We start from the raw sequence: 15,982 nt of genomic DNA, 5'->3' as shown, positions 1-15,982 counted from the left end.
GTATTATAGGTCTCATCTACTGAACATTTCCTTTAACTTTCAGCTCTTTTGGTGCACTTCTGTTCTGGATAAAATATAATTGTATGCTCAGAGGACAGAAAAATTTTACAAATGGGCTTAGGCTTCCCTGCCAGAAAAGAAAGGATGAAATAGAAATGAAAATGAAAATTAAGTAATCCCTGAAATGATAATATAGTTAAATGTGAAAATATGCCTTTGATAATACCAAACTGGGATTTGCACCAAAAACACATTAATTGAATTAACATATTTTAGTTTGACTTGTATCTGTTGCCGAAAAAAAAAAGAAGAAACTATTCTTTTGTTAGATAGCAGATTTCTTTCTGGTGTTGATTACTCTTCTATCATGAGTAAACAATTACAATTCAGTTGATCTCAGGCACTAGAGACAGAGCTCTGAACTAGAAGACCGAGAGAGAGACACTAAACAAATTAACAAATGCATACAACTACAACAAAAAGGATGAAGAATGGCTGGTAATCCGGAGGCAGGGTGTAGGTGTCCTTTCTGAGGAAATAAAGTTTGAATTATAAGGCTTGAATGACCTGAAGGAGCCATTCAAGGGAAGATCTTGTGTACAAGAAATGCAATCTCTAAATCATTACAGGTTATGCAGAGTTGTGCATCCAAGGTTTGTGTGTATTAGAGTAGCTGTGACAAGGGAGGAGTGTTCTGTCAACTATTAACAATGTACAGTTGGGAGGTCTGCTTCTTCAGGGGCAACCAGTTGATCCTCCTCTTTATCCTGGTACTAAATATAGCCATAGTAAGCATTTGGGAATGGATTAAAAATGCTTAACCAAATCTCCTTAAACTTTGCCATATCCTATAAATTTTAACCATATCTCCTGAAATTTTGTTATTTCTGAAAGCAGAACTAAGTTTGGCCACAAAGGGAGGGATTGAATTCATTGCTACTCTTAGCTCTCCCTAGCAATTTCATTGTCTGCTCTGGTACCAGGGTTTGTTAGAGGAGCTACAGGGATTTTTGAGCCATCATTTCTCCCTTTCGCAAATCACTTCTTCAAGTAGTAATATCAGCCCTTTTCCTCCTTTTCTGTATATCAAGACTGAAACTGAAAATGAAGGGTTAAACTTATTTTTTTTTTATTAGTCTCATAGGAGCCCAAGATTTAACATAGAACTTTTTCGGAATATATAGTTATCTCTCCATTTGAGGTGAGCACAGGATGTCTATTTTTCTCATTTCTACTTTCATCTTAAAACAAATTTCACCAAAAGCTTCATTCAAAATTTTTTATTCATAACTGAGCAAAGATGTATGGTAGTAAATCATTGAAACTGATGATCTTTGATTGAATTTTCCTTAGTTTAATGTGTCTAATCAACTGTTCATTCACCACATTATTTTCCCATTGCTCGATGTTATACCAGATAACAGTATTACCATGACCCAGGCTGATACTATGTGAAAAAATGCACAAGGAAGTAGGCCGTCTACTGTGAACATTTGAAAAACACAGTCAGATGACAGTTTCAGAAACTGTGAGGTTTTTAGATGTGAGAATCTAACTTTTTTCACTACAGATACTAAAAATCTATCAATATACTTTTTAGTAGGCTTTAGCCACATCCTAATTTACAAAAGAACCTATGGTGTGTGATTAAGAACACACCATTCTTACCAGTTATACCCTTGAATCTTACCAAGGAAATTCCCATGGTTCTGTCCTTATCACAATGGAACCCAGAAATGAAGGAATGAACTACTTGCTTTCTTAGAAATACCACAGTGCAGACTTTCCTGTATCTAACAGATATGACCATATAATTTGTCATCTGAATAACGATTGAGAGATTTTTGCTTTAAAAATATATAACCAAATGATAGGAATATTAAGTCACAATGGAAGAAGGCCATTATTATACTGAAGCCTCAAGTACCACAAATTAAAAACAAGATGGATATTACTATTTTAACTTGTGAGCATGCACTATCAGGTTATCCAATATCAAAAACATATTAAGAGTGCTTGTGGCAATATATACCTGAATTATAAATGAATGTTGATATTTTGACATTATTTTGTATATATGAGAGCATTAATCAAGGATAGATTCAACAAGTCAGCTTGGTGGTTGTGGCTTTAAGTTGGCAGTGAAGTATGTAAGTAATACATTTCTGATCAGTTTTGTTTGATAGTCTTGTTTCAACACCTTGGCAGAACTAAACCATTGAGACCCAGAGGTACTTGTGCATGGGGATAGTCTTTAAGATAATATTTAGTTTATTCAATGAGCCAAAATGTTCAGTACATTTATTGTTTGCTTTTGTCATAAAGACATGGCTACAGTCTACATACAAAATACCAAGTAGAGATTTGTTTATTGTAGTAGGTACAGGTGCTCAAAATTGATATTTAAGTCTCAAACATATTTTTCCACCATTCTGTATTGGATTATTAACACATGAAAGTATGTACTGTTAGAACTATAAGGTAACTTACAGATTATTCTTTGAGCTAATTTAATTATTATTTTACAAATGAGGAAATGAAATCCCAGTGAAGTTGAATGATTTACTGTGGGACTAGAGAAGTCTAGAATGAGAAATTTAACAGTGCAGTACTCTTTACTTCCATGTATATACCTTTCACCATTTACCATTACACTGAACAATCTTTCTGCTATTTGTATTTTTAAAATGTACTCACAGGGTTAAAAAATTTGAATGGTACACAAGGATATAAAGTGAAAAGTATGTCTTTACCGACTGATAGCACTATTCACCAGAGATAAAAAGTTTCAACTGTACTTGTGTAGAGAAATATGTCTATATACCTTTAATTTAAAAACAGAAAGGGAATCATACTGTTCAAATACATTTGTACTTTTTTCTTAATGCCATGTCTTAGAGATTTTATATATTCTAGAAATTTTATAGTGTTTATATTTTGGTATATTATATTTTACCTTTTCCTCTTTTTAAACAGCTACTTAATATATCCATTTTATGGATGTCACAAAATGTATTCAACCACTGCCTATTTATGGAAATTTGGTTATTTACAGTTTCTTCGCTGTTTAAAAATATTACAAAACAGCTTTCTAAATATATCCTTGTTTTTATTTTAATATCCACATAGCATACTTTCTTAGATATGTTTATATAATTAAAATTTTGATGCCTGTTAAAAATTTGCCTTCAAAAACATTTTTCTGACACACACATGTAACAACATTATATGAGAATTCCTGCTTTCTCACAGCCTCATCAGTACTGGGCTTTAGCAAATTTTTCCTAATCAGAAAAGTGAAAATGATATTTCACCATTGTTTTGATTTACATTTCTTTACTTAGGAGTTAGATTAAACAACATATTAAAAGTTCACTGGCCATTTAAATTTTTGTTTACTTTTTTGCGAATTGGCTATAACACTTTTCTATATTTTTCTATCGAGTTTTAAAAAATATTTTAATGGTTTGTATAGCCTCTTTGTATATTATGGAAAATAAATTTTCTGTAGTATGTGTTAGACATGTTTCTTGGTTATTAATTTGCTTTTTGAGTTTTGTATATGTAGAAAATTTTTTTATGTAGTTTCATTTTTCAATAATTTCCTTTATGGCTTAGAAAACTTCTTACACCAAAAAAATTACTCAGATTTTCTTCTAGCACATTTATGATTTAGTCTCTTAATATTTACATCTTTGATTCAACCAAAACTTATTTTTGAGAATGAAAATAAAGTTTAATTTTATCACTTGAAATAAAAGCACGAATTTTTTTAATTCTTTGAAATTTCATGAATTTTAGATTTTTCTGAAGCTTTATGAACTTTTTAGGAAGGCAGCGATCATCACTAAGGTAAAAAGAAAGCATATTAGACCGAGAAATGTAATTTTAAAATTGACATTTCTTATTACTTATCAATCCCTGATGTCTATTCTTGGTGACATAGGAAAATCCCAAGAAAACATCTTGTTTATAAAAATATATAATTATATTTTGCTAATTTAAGCAATGATTAAATCAGTGAAACCATCATAGAATAAATCAAACCCCTAGTGAGATACTTTTAACAGCAAATCCAGTTCATATGGTAATACTAATTTTATTTACTTAACAAAAGCACTTACTTATCAGTAAGACCCTATATCTGTACAAATGAAATCAAAATGTGAAAGTTGTAATTTAAGCGGGACACAATAGCTTGGTGATAAATAGATTTATTTGTACCTTGAAAAGTTCACTTCAAGTAATCATTGTTATTAAAAGGCAATTATTTCACATGGTTTTTGTAAGCATAAAAAGCAGATTGGAGACTCTTTCTAAGAGTTGTGCTGACTGACATCTTTGTAAGATTTGTAAATAAGTGAAAGATCCATTCAGGTAGAAAAGTTGAATATTCAGTAATAAAAGAACATTGTCCAATTTAACATCTATTATATTTATATCTGTAGTTGACAAGGAGAGAAGTAAATATGGGTGAAATGTGAAATCTAAGTAGGAGAAAGGGATTAGGAAATGTCATTTAACTTTTTTCCTACTCTTCATTTTATTTTTAATATCATATTTATATTTCCTTTCTAAAAGTAATACGCTATCAGTGTAAAACTATTTGGAAAACACAAAAAGACAGAAAGAAGACAAAATCACCATTGATATTACTATTACCACTTAAAGAAAAAGTTATTCTTAATATTTTGGTGTGTATATGTATGTGTGCATGCAACAACATAGGATTATGCAAGGTTATGATTCTGATTTTTCAACTAGCAATATATTATGAATATTTGTTTCTGTCAATATTTTTTGTGACATGATTTTTTTAATTGATTATATAGTATTCCATACAATGGATGTGTTATAATTTACCTAGCTGATCTCTAATTTTTGGACATGTAAGTTGCTTCCAATTTTTCTCCAGTAGACATGAATTACAATGAATATTATTGTGACAATCTTTTTTATAAACATCCCTGATTATGTCATCAGGTAAATACTTAAGTGTAATAATTGAATCAAAGATATATGTATTTTAAGGGTTTTGATACATTTAGCTATACCATTTACACATTGCTGTGTCTGTCCCAGCAGTCTCTGAAAGTATCTATTTGTTCATATCCTCATCAGTTCTTGGCATAAAACTTAATATGGTTCAAAGAAAAACTCTCAGTGGTCTGGGAAGAATGAATACAAAGAGGTGGGAAGAGGTCAAGCAGAGGTAAGTGATGTTTTTGTCTAAGAGATGTTGCAGCCTGCCTCAGGCTATGGAGAACAGCTTTCTCCAAAGCAAACTTGCATTTTCAAAGGCGGCCCAGACTCTGCGTGCTAACTTGGCACAGTTGAGATGTCCCTGTTTGCTTTAAGGCAGTGGCCTGACCCTTCAAGCACACCCCATGTATTCAGTGATTGAGACCACTTACTCATACTAATCATTGCACACAGAAAATACATAAAAGATTTGTATTCATCACTCAATATATTTTGCTCCTCAAGTGTCATGAAACATTCAGGGTACATTAACTGGCAAATGCACACCTGGAGTATGTTACTTAGCTTTAGAAACTGCTAATTTTAAAAAAATCAAATATTTAATTTTGAGGAAAAAAATCAGTTTTGGATTTTGAGCATATATATCATCTTTCATTTTGGCCCAATTAACCCAGCAGGTGTGTGTAAATTAGGTCACTACTTTGTCACCGTGGTAACATGCATTGGGGAGGTGGATCTTAACCACCTCCAGCACAGGTGATGTTGGCTGAGTTGGTATTAAGAGGTGCTTTAGAAACAAACAAGGCAGAATTTAATATGTTAGAGTGTAGAAAATAGGTCTGACGTCGGATACCAACAGATAATTCTATCACACAAAAACAAGTACTGCCTCAAATCTGTATAAATAAGAAAGATCTAATGAGCCTCAGAAACAGGAATTGTATTGTAAAACTTACTGACAATCTCTGAAAGAACAGACACTACAGCACTCAGGAGGCGGTAGTCTCATTTCCTCATGGAGCAAGGGATTTGAAGGTCAGGGTCAGGTTCTCTGCAATTTAAGGCTGTTTTTAGAACTAAGCCATGGTTTTCGGAGGATCAACAACTTCCTGACTACTCATTCTAGTGACTAGATTTTAGTCACTACTGAGGGTTTTTTTTTAAAGTGCAGTGTCTAATTATTTCTTTTAAATGCTGTTTGGATCGTTATTCATAATTGTTTATGGGTTAAGAAGTTGGCAGAGTTGGTTTATGCCAGCACTCCAGCACTCATACAGTCCCCATAACTCAGGCTTCTTCTCACCAGGTGGAAAATCAGACATGCTTCAAGATCGCTAGTTGAGATTGTGCAATCTGTTTGGCTGCTAAAGGTTCCAAATTATGTGGGCATTCTGCAGCCCCACAGAGTGGTAGAATTTCTTCACTTATCACTGACAAGTTCACACTTCTTTGGGTCACTAAAATTGTAAATTTGCATTATCAGATGCAGAAAACAGGCCAAATTAATAATGTTAAATATATGTCCAAGGAAATGCATCTCCCATGACCATTTGCAGCACCCAGATACGGATGATAATTCCATCGAGCCTTTGGTGCCAATTTGTACCTGGCTTTATAATTTTCAGTTTGCCCTTATGTCCTGCTTTACATTTGTATAGCTTGTTATAATCTTGAAGCATTTTTATGTACCATATTTCTTTTTTGTGTGTTATTTTAGACATGGCATTTCAGAAACTTGAATGAGCCTAGTGTTTATTTTCAGTTGGTTGTGACCGCAGCTTTATTAGTTATTTTGTGTGTTTTCAATAATTGTTAATATTTACAAAACACTGAACAAACCTCTTCAAGATTGCTTTCCATAATCTCCTTTTCCATGTGTCAAGGATGAGAGCTACAGAGAGAAGAGTCATAGTGACTCACCCCGTATCACAGAGTATGTGAATTTACTTTCAAAGGAGAGTCAAGGGTCCCTGGTTTTCAGTTCTTTTTTTTTTTTTTTTAATTCTCCAAGAGTCATGCAGGTTTGGAGACTTACAAAGGGATAGCATTGCTGAGTGGAGAAACATTTGACTCAAGTACTCTTTTACCCCTAACATCTATTTTACCATTTCCCTCCCTATATTCAAGTCTTCTTTTCCATCATCTCTCCAGTAGATGCTGAAAACCATTTCTTTTTGAAGAGCTGGTTCATATGATAAAGACCCAAAGTCTCAATAAAATCTATTAACCTGTTAAGGGTAAGTGTATGCATTGTTCACTGGAGAGCATGATGCCATATTCTACCCTGTCTGCTTGGGAACAAGGCCGATGGCAGCACAAATTAGCATCAGAACAGAGCTTTATCGCAGTGGAATCCCAGGTTGTTTTAGGAATGAGACACGAAACCAAAATAGATAAAGGGATTAAATCTATCAAATATAATAGAGGAAATTGTAGTAGATTCAGGGAACTTGGACCCCTGAATTGTAGTAACCAAGCTGGAGAGGAAATGGACAGTTAAACAAAGTAGGGCTGTTTCTTTTTTTCATTGTTTGATGAAATAATTTTTGCCCCTTTTAAATGGTATGTTAAAAGAGAAAGAGGGAGCCTGGTATATCTGAAACAAAGAGCTTACACAGTCACCAAGCTGGTTGGTTTTTATACCTTCCTTTACTGAGTATTGTCCTTCAGTACAATACAGAGCCATTTCTTTGTTCTCACAAGCTAGCAGTTAAATTGTATGTAAATGTATGCAAATTAGATGCTGTCTAATAAAGAGAGTCATTAGATGGAAGAAATATTTAGTTTAGAAAAAAAAGCAGGTGTATTGTGTAAAAGAAAATGTAAGGCTACAAAAAAAGCCCAAACTTTTGTGGACAGTTATAGAAAAAATTATTAAAATAGATTTTTAAAAGACTTACGTCTTCCTGACCTTTCTTTTGTGCTTATATATATGTGTGTGTTTTAAAAATATTTACATATAAAACTAAGGGATTGGCTTCTTTCCCAGAATTACTGGAAGCACCTTCACCAGGAACATTTGGACTTGAATAATCTCCACAGCAGCATTTTCCTTCTTGAATTAAATGAATTGTAAAATGAATGATTTGCCCAAGAACACTGACTGCTTATTTGGGTTCCTTTCCCGTAGGTTGATAGAGGCTTAGTGGCTCCGTGGTGTGTATCTTGCTATTTTAAGGTTTCCTTTCCACACTACTCCACTCCAGCCTCTGTAATATGAACTTCTTAAAAGAGACCTAGACTATAAGCTCCTTGAGAGGAACCAACAGTTCCTTTTAAACTTTATCAATGCTGTATTCAGTGTTTAGCACAATGCCTAGTGTTTACTAGCACTTCTATCTATTTTTTAATAAATGAATGGTTGGTTTTAATGGTTGATTAAGTAGTTATGGGTATGTCAAACACCTTTGTATTCTCTAGCATATAGTTATTGAAACAATTTCTCAGGTTTGCATTTAGCAATTATATAGTAAATGCCTAGTGAAAAAAATAGTTTACCATCCAGTTTCCTTAAGCCAACTGTAACAAAGGTGTTGAGTGTTCACCACTACATTATTTATTGTGGCAGCTATTTCTGGGGCAAAGATGAATAGGCAGCATAGTTCTCTTTAGGAGCAGCTAATCTACTAAAGGTATCAGATAGATATACACTCATTTAATAAATAGTACACTGTACTATGGAAGCATGACATAAAATATTATGGAAGCATTAAAGAGAAAGAGATAATTTCCAATCTATTGGTATCATAGGTGGTTTCTTGGAGGAAAGTGGAACTGAACTAAGCCTCGAAGTTGGTAAGGAACAGATGGTTGGCTATGGTGGGGTGGAGAAAAGCAGAGTTGCAGAATTCTCTTATGTTGTAGTCCCAAATTAATAGTAATGTACTAGATTTTCTTCTCCTCTCTTGTGAATTTCCAGCAACAGCTTGATTTTAACCTCCGCAGAAACACAAATGAGAGCTGTGATGGAAACAATAATTACTAGAGTCCAGTTTTAACTCCAAGTCAAAATTTTAGTCACATTCAGCCCTGAATAAGAAATAAGGCAAAGCATGCAACAGGACTTTATAACTTTTTAATTTTAAGGCATTATAAATATAAATTTTTATTTTATCTTATTTTTTTAGAGATGGGGTCTTGCTCTGTTGCCCAGACAGGAGTGTAGTGGCACCTTCTTAGCTTACTGCAGCCTTGAACTGTTGGGCTCAAGCAATCCTTCTGCCTCAGCCTGCTGAGTATGAGGATGCAAAGGCATAAGAATGACACAATGGACTTTAGGGACTCAGGGGGAAAGGGTGTGAGGGACAAAAGACTACAAATTGTGTGCAGTGTATACTGCTCAAGTGATGAGTGCACCAAAATCTCACAAATCACCACTAAAAAACTTACTCATGTAACCAAACACCACCTGTTCCCCAATAACCTATGAGAATAAAAAATTTTAAAAAAAAACAAACTACAGGTGCATGCCACCTTACCCCGCTAATTTTAAAAAAATTTTTGTAGAGATGGGGATCTTGCTGTTTTGCCCAGGCTGGTCTTGAACTCCTGGCCTCAAGTGATCTTCCTGCCTTGGCCTCCCAAAGTGCTGGGGTTACAGGTGTGAGCCACTGCACTGAGCCTAAAATGTATTATTCATAATGTATAATATTGTCCATGGTGTGAAATAAAATTTGGGGGATAGGAGATTTAGGGACCTAGAATGGAATACCTCATGTACGTAAAGTGTCTTGCAGTTCACAAAGGACCTTCCTAAATTATTATTTTAATTACAGCTATTGAGGTAGCAGAACTGGTGTTATTATTTTAATTTTGCCGATGAGGGAACTGAGGTTCCAAAAAGTTAAATCACTTAGCCAGGAAATGTCATAGCCAGGTTTTTCTGATAGGTTGTCCAGTTCTTTCCACATGCCTCATTGTCACCCAGAAGCAACACAAGGGAGGGTTATATAGTTCTATATAACTCTCTCTATGCTTCTATACACATCATATATCTTGTTTTCTAATGTTATTCTAAATATTTTTCATTCACTTGGTTTTATATCCCCATTTTCTCCATTTTAACATGGGTAAAATATGTAAGACCCAAACTGAGGGAGATGTGTATGGGTAAGAAACTGATTATTTTGGTAACTGGTATGGATATGAAAACCATAATGAGTCTGTGGATTGCAAGCATTTTAATTTATTTTCTTGACTTTTGAGTTAAAGAAAAGATTTCAATGTGAAGGTGCAAAATATGCTGCACTGAACTAATCTTGGAGGTAACCAAAGGGCTGTGGAACTAACAGCTTTTGATATTACTTAGTGCTTATTATTGTTATTATTATTATTTCTTTTTAATTATGCAAAGTGCTAATCAGTTTGATTATGCACAGTGCTAATCAGGTTAATTATGCAAAGTGCTAATCAGTTCTTCTTGAAGCACACGAGGAGAGCAGAGGTGCTGGCGGTGAATGGCATAGCTAGATGGGGGTAGTCACGGCAGTCATTCCTTATTAAGATAGGAGTAGACAAGATAGCAAGGGGGACTTATCCATAAAAATAAATAGGAAAAGAAAGAGGACTATGAGCACATGAAAGATTGTAGTTTGGGCAGGACATTGCTTACACATAGAAAGCTCCTCCCCCCTGTAGCATAGTTTGGTTGGATAGTCTCTGCTATATTTTGAAGGCACTCATTTGAAGCCAAAAAGACTGTAGAGGGAAAGAAACAGAGTATTGTATAGCTAGACAAGTTGTCAAAACAACTTATTGTAGTTGGCAAGCACCAATTCCTGGGAGGACAGTAAAGGAAGTAGAATCTAATAGACCTGTACATGAAAAAGGACATCAATAAAGAGAACTGAAAAATTAAGGGAGTGCCATTCTGATAAAATAAACAGGGCCATCTCACTGCTGCATTGTTACTGGGACGGCCGTCTGTGTAGCCTGTTTCCTGAGGTGAACTGAGGGCTGGCTTCTTGGTGCTGGCAGTGGTCTCTATTGAGAGTGGTGATGACGAATATGACAATAAGGGTTTTATGTAATAGCTCCTAGTTGGATCAGCTTTGCTGCTGCTGAAATCAAAGTGAATTTTAATATTAACTTGCAGGTCTGTGCTTATTAAGCTGTGTGACTTCCTGTGAAGATGAGTTTATAGCAATATGTTCATATGTTTTTACAGAACAATCATGATGGTGCTCCCTTAAGAATGCCCTTTGTATTCTGTCCTCCTGTTCTTTTCTGTGGTTTGATAAGCTATCAATGAAATGCTGTGATATCTACTTGTTTGAATGTATTCAGAGAGCAAAAAGCATTTCAGGATTGTTTAGTGAATATTCATTTTTTTAAAAAATGTTTTCAGTCCATGAGATTTTTCCTTTACTCTGGAGTTGAAGCAAATGTATACGTTATTTATAAAAGGGAGGGTCTGCTTCCCCCTATATAACCTGACAGAATATTTATTTACCTTTTCTTTTTAAGCCTATGTCTAAGCACAGCTCATCCTCACAAACTGAAGTGGATCTTGATTTCTGGAAATGTCCAAATAATGGTAAGAGTGCTACAGAGGCAAAGTCATTGATGATACCTCCAGAATAGGATGTATTCATAAGTTATTTGTCCAGGCAGTGTTGGTTCTTGGATAAAGACAGGCTTTCAGTTTTCATAATTTCTTTAACCTGGAACAATTTCATTTTAAAATATGAAGAGAATGACATAAATCTTTGGTTTCCAAGGAGAGTCTGGAAAGAAATAGATTGTTAGAGGACAGCACCCACAAATTGAGAAAGCCTGTTGGGGGCCCTTTGGGAGTTTGGCTGGAAAATTATGTTATAAGCAGTCCTTCTGCTCAGCTTCATGGGAACATGGTTTTAGAAATGAAATATTGCTTCTGTGTTCCCCACCCCCCAAAACTAAGACAAAGATGAAATATTCATATTATCCTTTATTTTCAGAACCTTTTGTGTTATTTCTCAATATGTTAAAAAACTTTCCTTAATTCCTTAATGATTCTGCCCAAAGGGTACTTTGTAAATTCTATTCATTGATGGTGTACTAAACTCTTAATTCCTGGTGAAGGCATTTGAAGCCAAAGACCTTGCTACATAAGACATTTATAATGTCACTGGGATGTTTAAAGGAGAAAATCATGTGATCCAAATGGCAAATAAAAATAAATTTAGTAACATCTAACTAAATATGACCAGTTTTCCATTTAATTACATGCTTGCACCCACTTTACACACATTCACATATATGAACCCATTAATTCCTTCACTAAACCGTGTTATTTGAGCACCTGATTTTTTTTAAGTGCTCACTATGTGCTAGTTATAGTACCATAAACTCTCCTAGATACTGGAGATACAGTTGACCAAAAAAGAGACAAGATACCTGGCCTCGTGGAGCTCACTCACACAGGATAACGTGATAGTTTCTCATGATATTCAGCCTTAGAAACCAAGCTTTTGTATTTCATTTCTTCTCAGAACTTCTTTTAGCAATCTATATGATTCAATTGCTGGGCCTCAGTATCTTCAATTAGTCTCAAAATAAGAGGTAGGACTCGATGGTTCTCAAGGCACCTTCATGTCATTCATATTTGCTGTCCTAAAGTCTATTAGTTGATTAGACTATGAAGTGAAATTTATCCATTATTACCATATGAGCAGCCTTGAAATCATACAGAGTTCTTTGGGACTTTGATCTTTTAGGAAATAAGTAATTTCTAGCTAATTCTGTGGACACTACCTCCTTGGATTTAGGCCAAAATTGAATTTAGAAAGGGCGGACTTTGAAATATTCCACAGTTTGAATTTTGGCACTTGCAGTTACTAGCTGAGCAAGTCATAACCAACCACTTTGATCCTCTGATTCCTCTTAGTTTGTACTTCAAACAGTGAGTATGAGTATTTAATAAATACTCCATAGTCAGTCCTTTTTTTTTTAATTTCTGGCAACTGTAGGCTTCATGACTCTTGTTACCAAAAATGTCTTCAACTAATTCAACTTCCTTTCCCCAAACGTCTTATTTCTGCATTAAGCCATTACTTCAGTTAACTCAGTATTTTCTCTCCCATTACATCTTTACAGTTTTATTTCTTCCTGTTCTCTTTCTTATGTGCTTTTACTTCTCTACTCAACCTGAGTCAACTTTTGGCTACTTAAATTATCATATGTAACATAATCTTGGTTACAACACAAAATGTGTGCAACTATAATTCAAGTCAATTAAATAGAAATATGTTTTCTACATCAGACCTGTGCCGTAGTTGTTTATATTTTTGACTTACTAGTGTACTGGAAACCTCTTGAGTACAAGGGTTGTGGTTTTAATCCTTGTGTTCCCAGTATCTAGCATGGATTCTGCCAGTAAGCATGTCACAATCTAGCAAGAAGAAAGAATTTGAAAGCAGTAGGAATTTTAAAGCAACAGGATATATGATCTGTTAGTAGGAAAGTGGAGATGTTGGGAAAGGCTCATGGAATAGATATTGGGAAGGCTTTATGGAACAAATAATATTTGAGTTTGCTTATTTAAAAAGGGTACTTATTTTTTTTTTCCTGGCAGGAAGTGAAAGTAAACTCTAGGCAGAGAGAAGATCATGAAAAGACTCATGCATACATAAAGTTGGGAGGAACTGGGACCAGGAGACAGAAACGAAGACAAGAAGGGAAGATTAGGAGCATATTTTGAAGGTCCTATGTGTTGTTTAGTCTTACTTGAATAATCTTAGCTTTCCAAAATAAGTATATATAGTTGTGGTATAGAGAGTATGGTGTTGCAATAATATGATCATTAGCTTTTTTATGAAGAAGAAATAATAAGACTTAGCAACTGATTAATACAAGAAAAAAGACAATGAGAGATCATGTCAGAAAGAACATCTGGATCTGGGTTGCAGCCCCACTCCACACTTGATTTGTGACCTTAAATACTTAACTTCATCTTCCTAAACCACATATCTTTTAAGATCACTCACTCACTGATTATTATTGAAGAGGGCCCCTATTCCGGATGCTTTGGATCCCAGAGGTTGAGAATAATTGGTGTTTTTTAAGGAGAAAGATACATTTTATACCAGTAGCACATTTAGCCTAAGCTGGTATTAGGGCATTTGGGAAGATGAAAAGGAAGACATATAAAAACAATATGTTCTGGCCAGAAAAAGGCAAAAAGGACCCTAAAACTAAAGTAGAGTTATAGCTTAGAGTATCTAAGAAGGCAGAGATACTGAAAGATGTATTTAGCAGAGCTCTGCATTTGGGGGTGAACATCTATCCATGGACCTAAAGAGATCATAGATTGCCCTGATTTGTCTACCCTCTATGTAGGAAGTTAACTCCTATGATTGGTAACTAACCAAAAAATTAAAAGAAAGGGGAGATGGGGCAGGGGAGATAATAAGAGGGTATTTGCCAGTGGTTTACAAAGCTTTGAGGTGTACGTGTATGTGGTTGGGACAAGGTTAATTTCATGTCAGTAGTCATGGCCTTCTCCTTTCTTGTATCACAGAAAAGACTTCTTCTTCTCATTCTCTTCCATTTCTTCTAAGAACTCTCTTCATGCCAGCTAGGTGTCAAAACTTGGGTAATGTGGAATCAGGGGAATGAAAAATAGAACTGGAAAAGTGATCATAGGGGAGGGGAACTCAAAAGTGACAAAATTTCACTTGGGTAAAAGGAAGGGGCTAGAGACAGGAAAAATGAGGAGGGAGGAAAGAAAAGTACCCATAAGGGATAGATGGGATGGAGAAAAGACTTAGAGGTGAAAGTAAGGGTAGAGAGAGATTTTTGATGCAAAGTGGTTGTCCATGTGGAGAATAAAGTGGCCAAGACTAAGAACAGAGATTTTCTGTCTTATTCTTCTTGGTATTTTCTTGAGAAACTGAATGAAATTTGAATTTTTAATATATATTGAGGGGTGTGTGCGTGTGTCTGTCTGTCTGTTTTTGCTTGGCTGCTATTTCTTTGGATCAAAACTAGGGATTACCTGTGCAGCAACTTTGTTCCCACATTCCCACCACCATCACCACTGAAGCAAGGCTCAGAATTTTCAGTCCTTTTTAGTCAGTAGACTTCTGTGATTAATGCTCCATTAATCACTTGTTCTTCGTATTAAGTATAACCCCATAAAAATATGGGATTGGAGGGAGAATGGTCAACCAGTATGTGATTCATACTAGATGACAGTCCTCTCAAGATGGCCCTAATTTCTTGTGCATTTCCCCTACATGCTGATCTTAATTCATGTGTTTTTACTTGTTAGGGGTCAGATGAACAAAGTAATTTCATATTAACTATGACAAATTTGTGCATAGGTGAAAGAAAAGACCTCTACTTTTCAGGCATTATTATTTTCTGGAATAATCTTTGGGGATTAGGTAGCCAATTAATCAAGATCCCCATAAGAAATGTTAGCAAGTAAGACAATATCCAGTAAAACACTATTAGCCAACGTTGTTATTCAGGAATTAAAGTTCAGGTAGGATAGCTTTGGCATCATGAGATTATTCTCTGTGAGACTGACCTATCGCCAATGACGTATATGTACATGCTTTAATTGATGTGTGGGAACTTGGTGCCACCCTACTGCTGAGATTTCAAGGATTGTGTGAAGATTTTGTGACAGTAATTACACACTTTTTATCAGATAGATTTTATGTATTATCACATGTCCAATTTAGAAATTTTCCTTTGTTTTTATTTTTGGCATTAAAAAAGGAATGCATACTTCATAAACTTACATTTTTGCTATTTGTTCGTAAGAAAGGAATTCCAAGTGGGTTAAGTAACATTAAGCATATGGCTACACAAAGATTAGAAAAGCTGTGGCCATCAGGAATAAATATTGGTGATAACACTGATGGGATTTCACACATATAGTTTATTGTGAGAAAATCAGAAAGACTTGCACAGAACTTAGATAAGGAAATAGGCTTGTTTTTTGGTGAAAATATAAAAGAAAGCATTTGTTATTAACACGGTAGGCTTTGAAATTTGGCTTTCTACTTCC

The 15,982-nt window shown here is 34.8% G+C and overlaps 1 protein-coding gene across 42 annotated transcripts in view; it reads left to right on the top strand.

Moving 5' to 3' along the window:
• ZBTB20 (zinc finger and BTB domain containing 20) overlaps positions 1 to 15,982 on the top strand; it is an 830,436-nt gene that overhangs the window by 261,801 nt on the left and 552,653 nt on the right. For 2 of the 42 annotated variants that reach the window (XM_063806119.1, XM_054682158.2), the window contains exon 4: positions 11,449 to 11,518. The exons of 37 other annotated variants lie outside the window; for them this stretch is intronic. The gene's annotated coding sequence lies outside the window, so the exon portion shown is untranslated. Of the gene's footprint in view, positions 1 to 11,448; positions 11,519 to 12,805; positions 12,866 to 13,537; positions 13,666 to 15,982 lie in introns of those variants that run through there. 3 more of the 42 variants (XM_054682184.2, XM_054682185.2, XM_054682150.2) reach the window with 2 other exon arrangements.

This window comes from Pan troglodytes, chromosome 2, assembly GCF_028858775.2.
Source record: "Pan troglodytes isolate AG18354 chromosome 2, NHGRI_mPanTro3-v2.0_pri, whole genome shotgun sequence".
NCBI classification, from domain to species: domain Eukaryota; kingdom Metazoa; phylum Chordata; class Mammalia; order Primates; family Hominidae; genus Pan; species Pan troglodytes.
The sequence above is the reverse complement of the archived record's forward strand: the minus strand, read 5'-3'. Positions and strand labels throughout refer to the sequence as shown.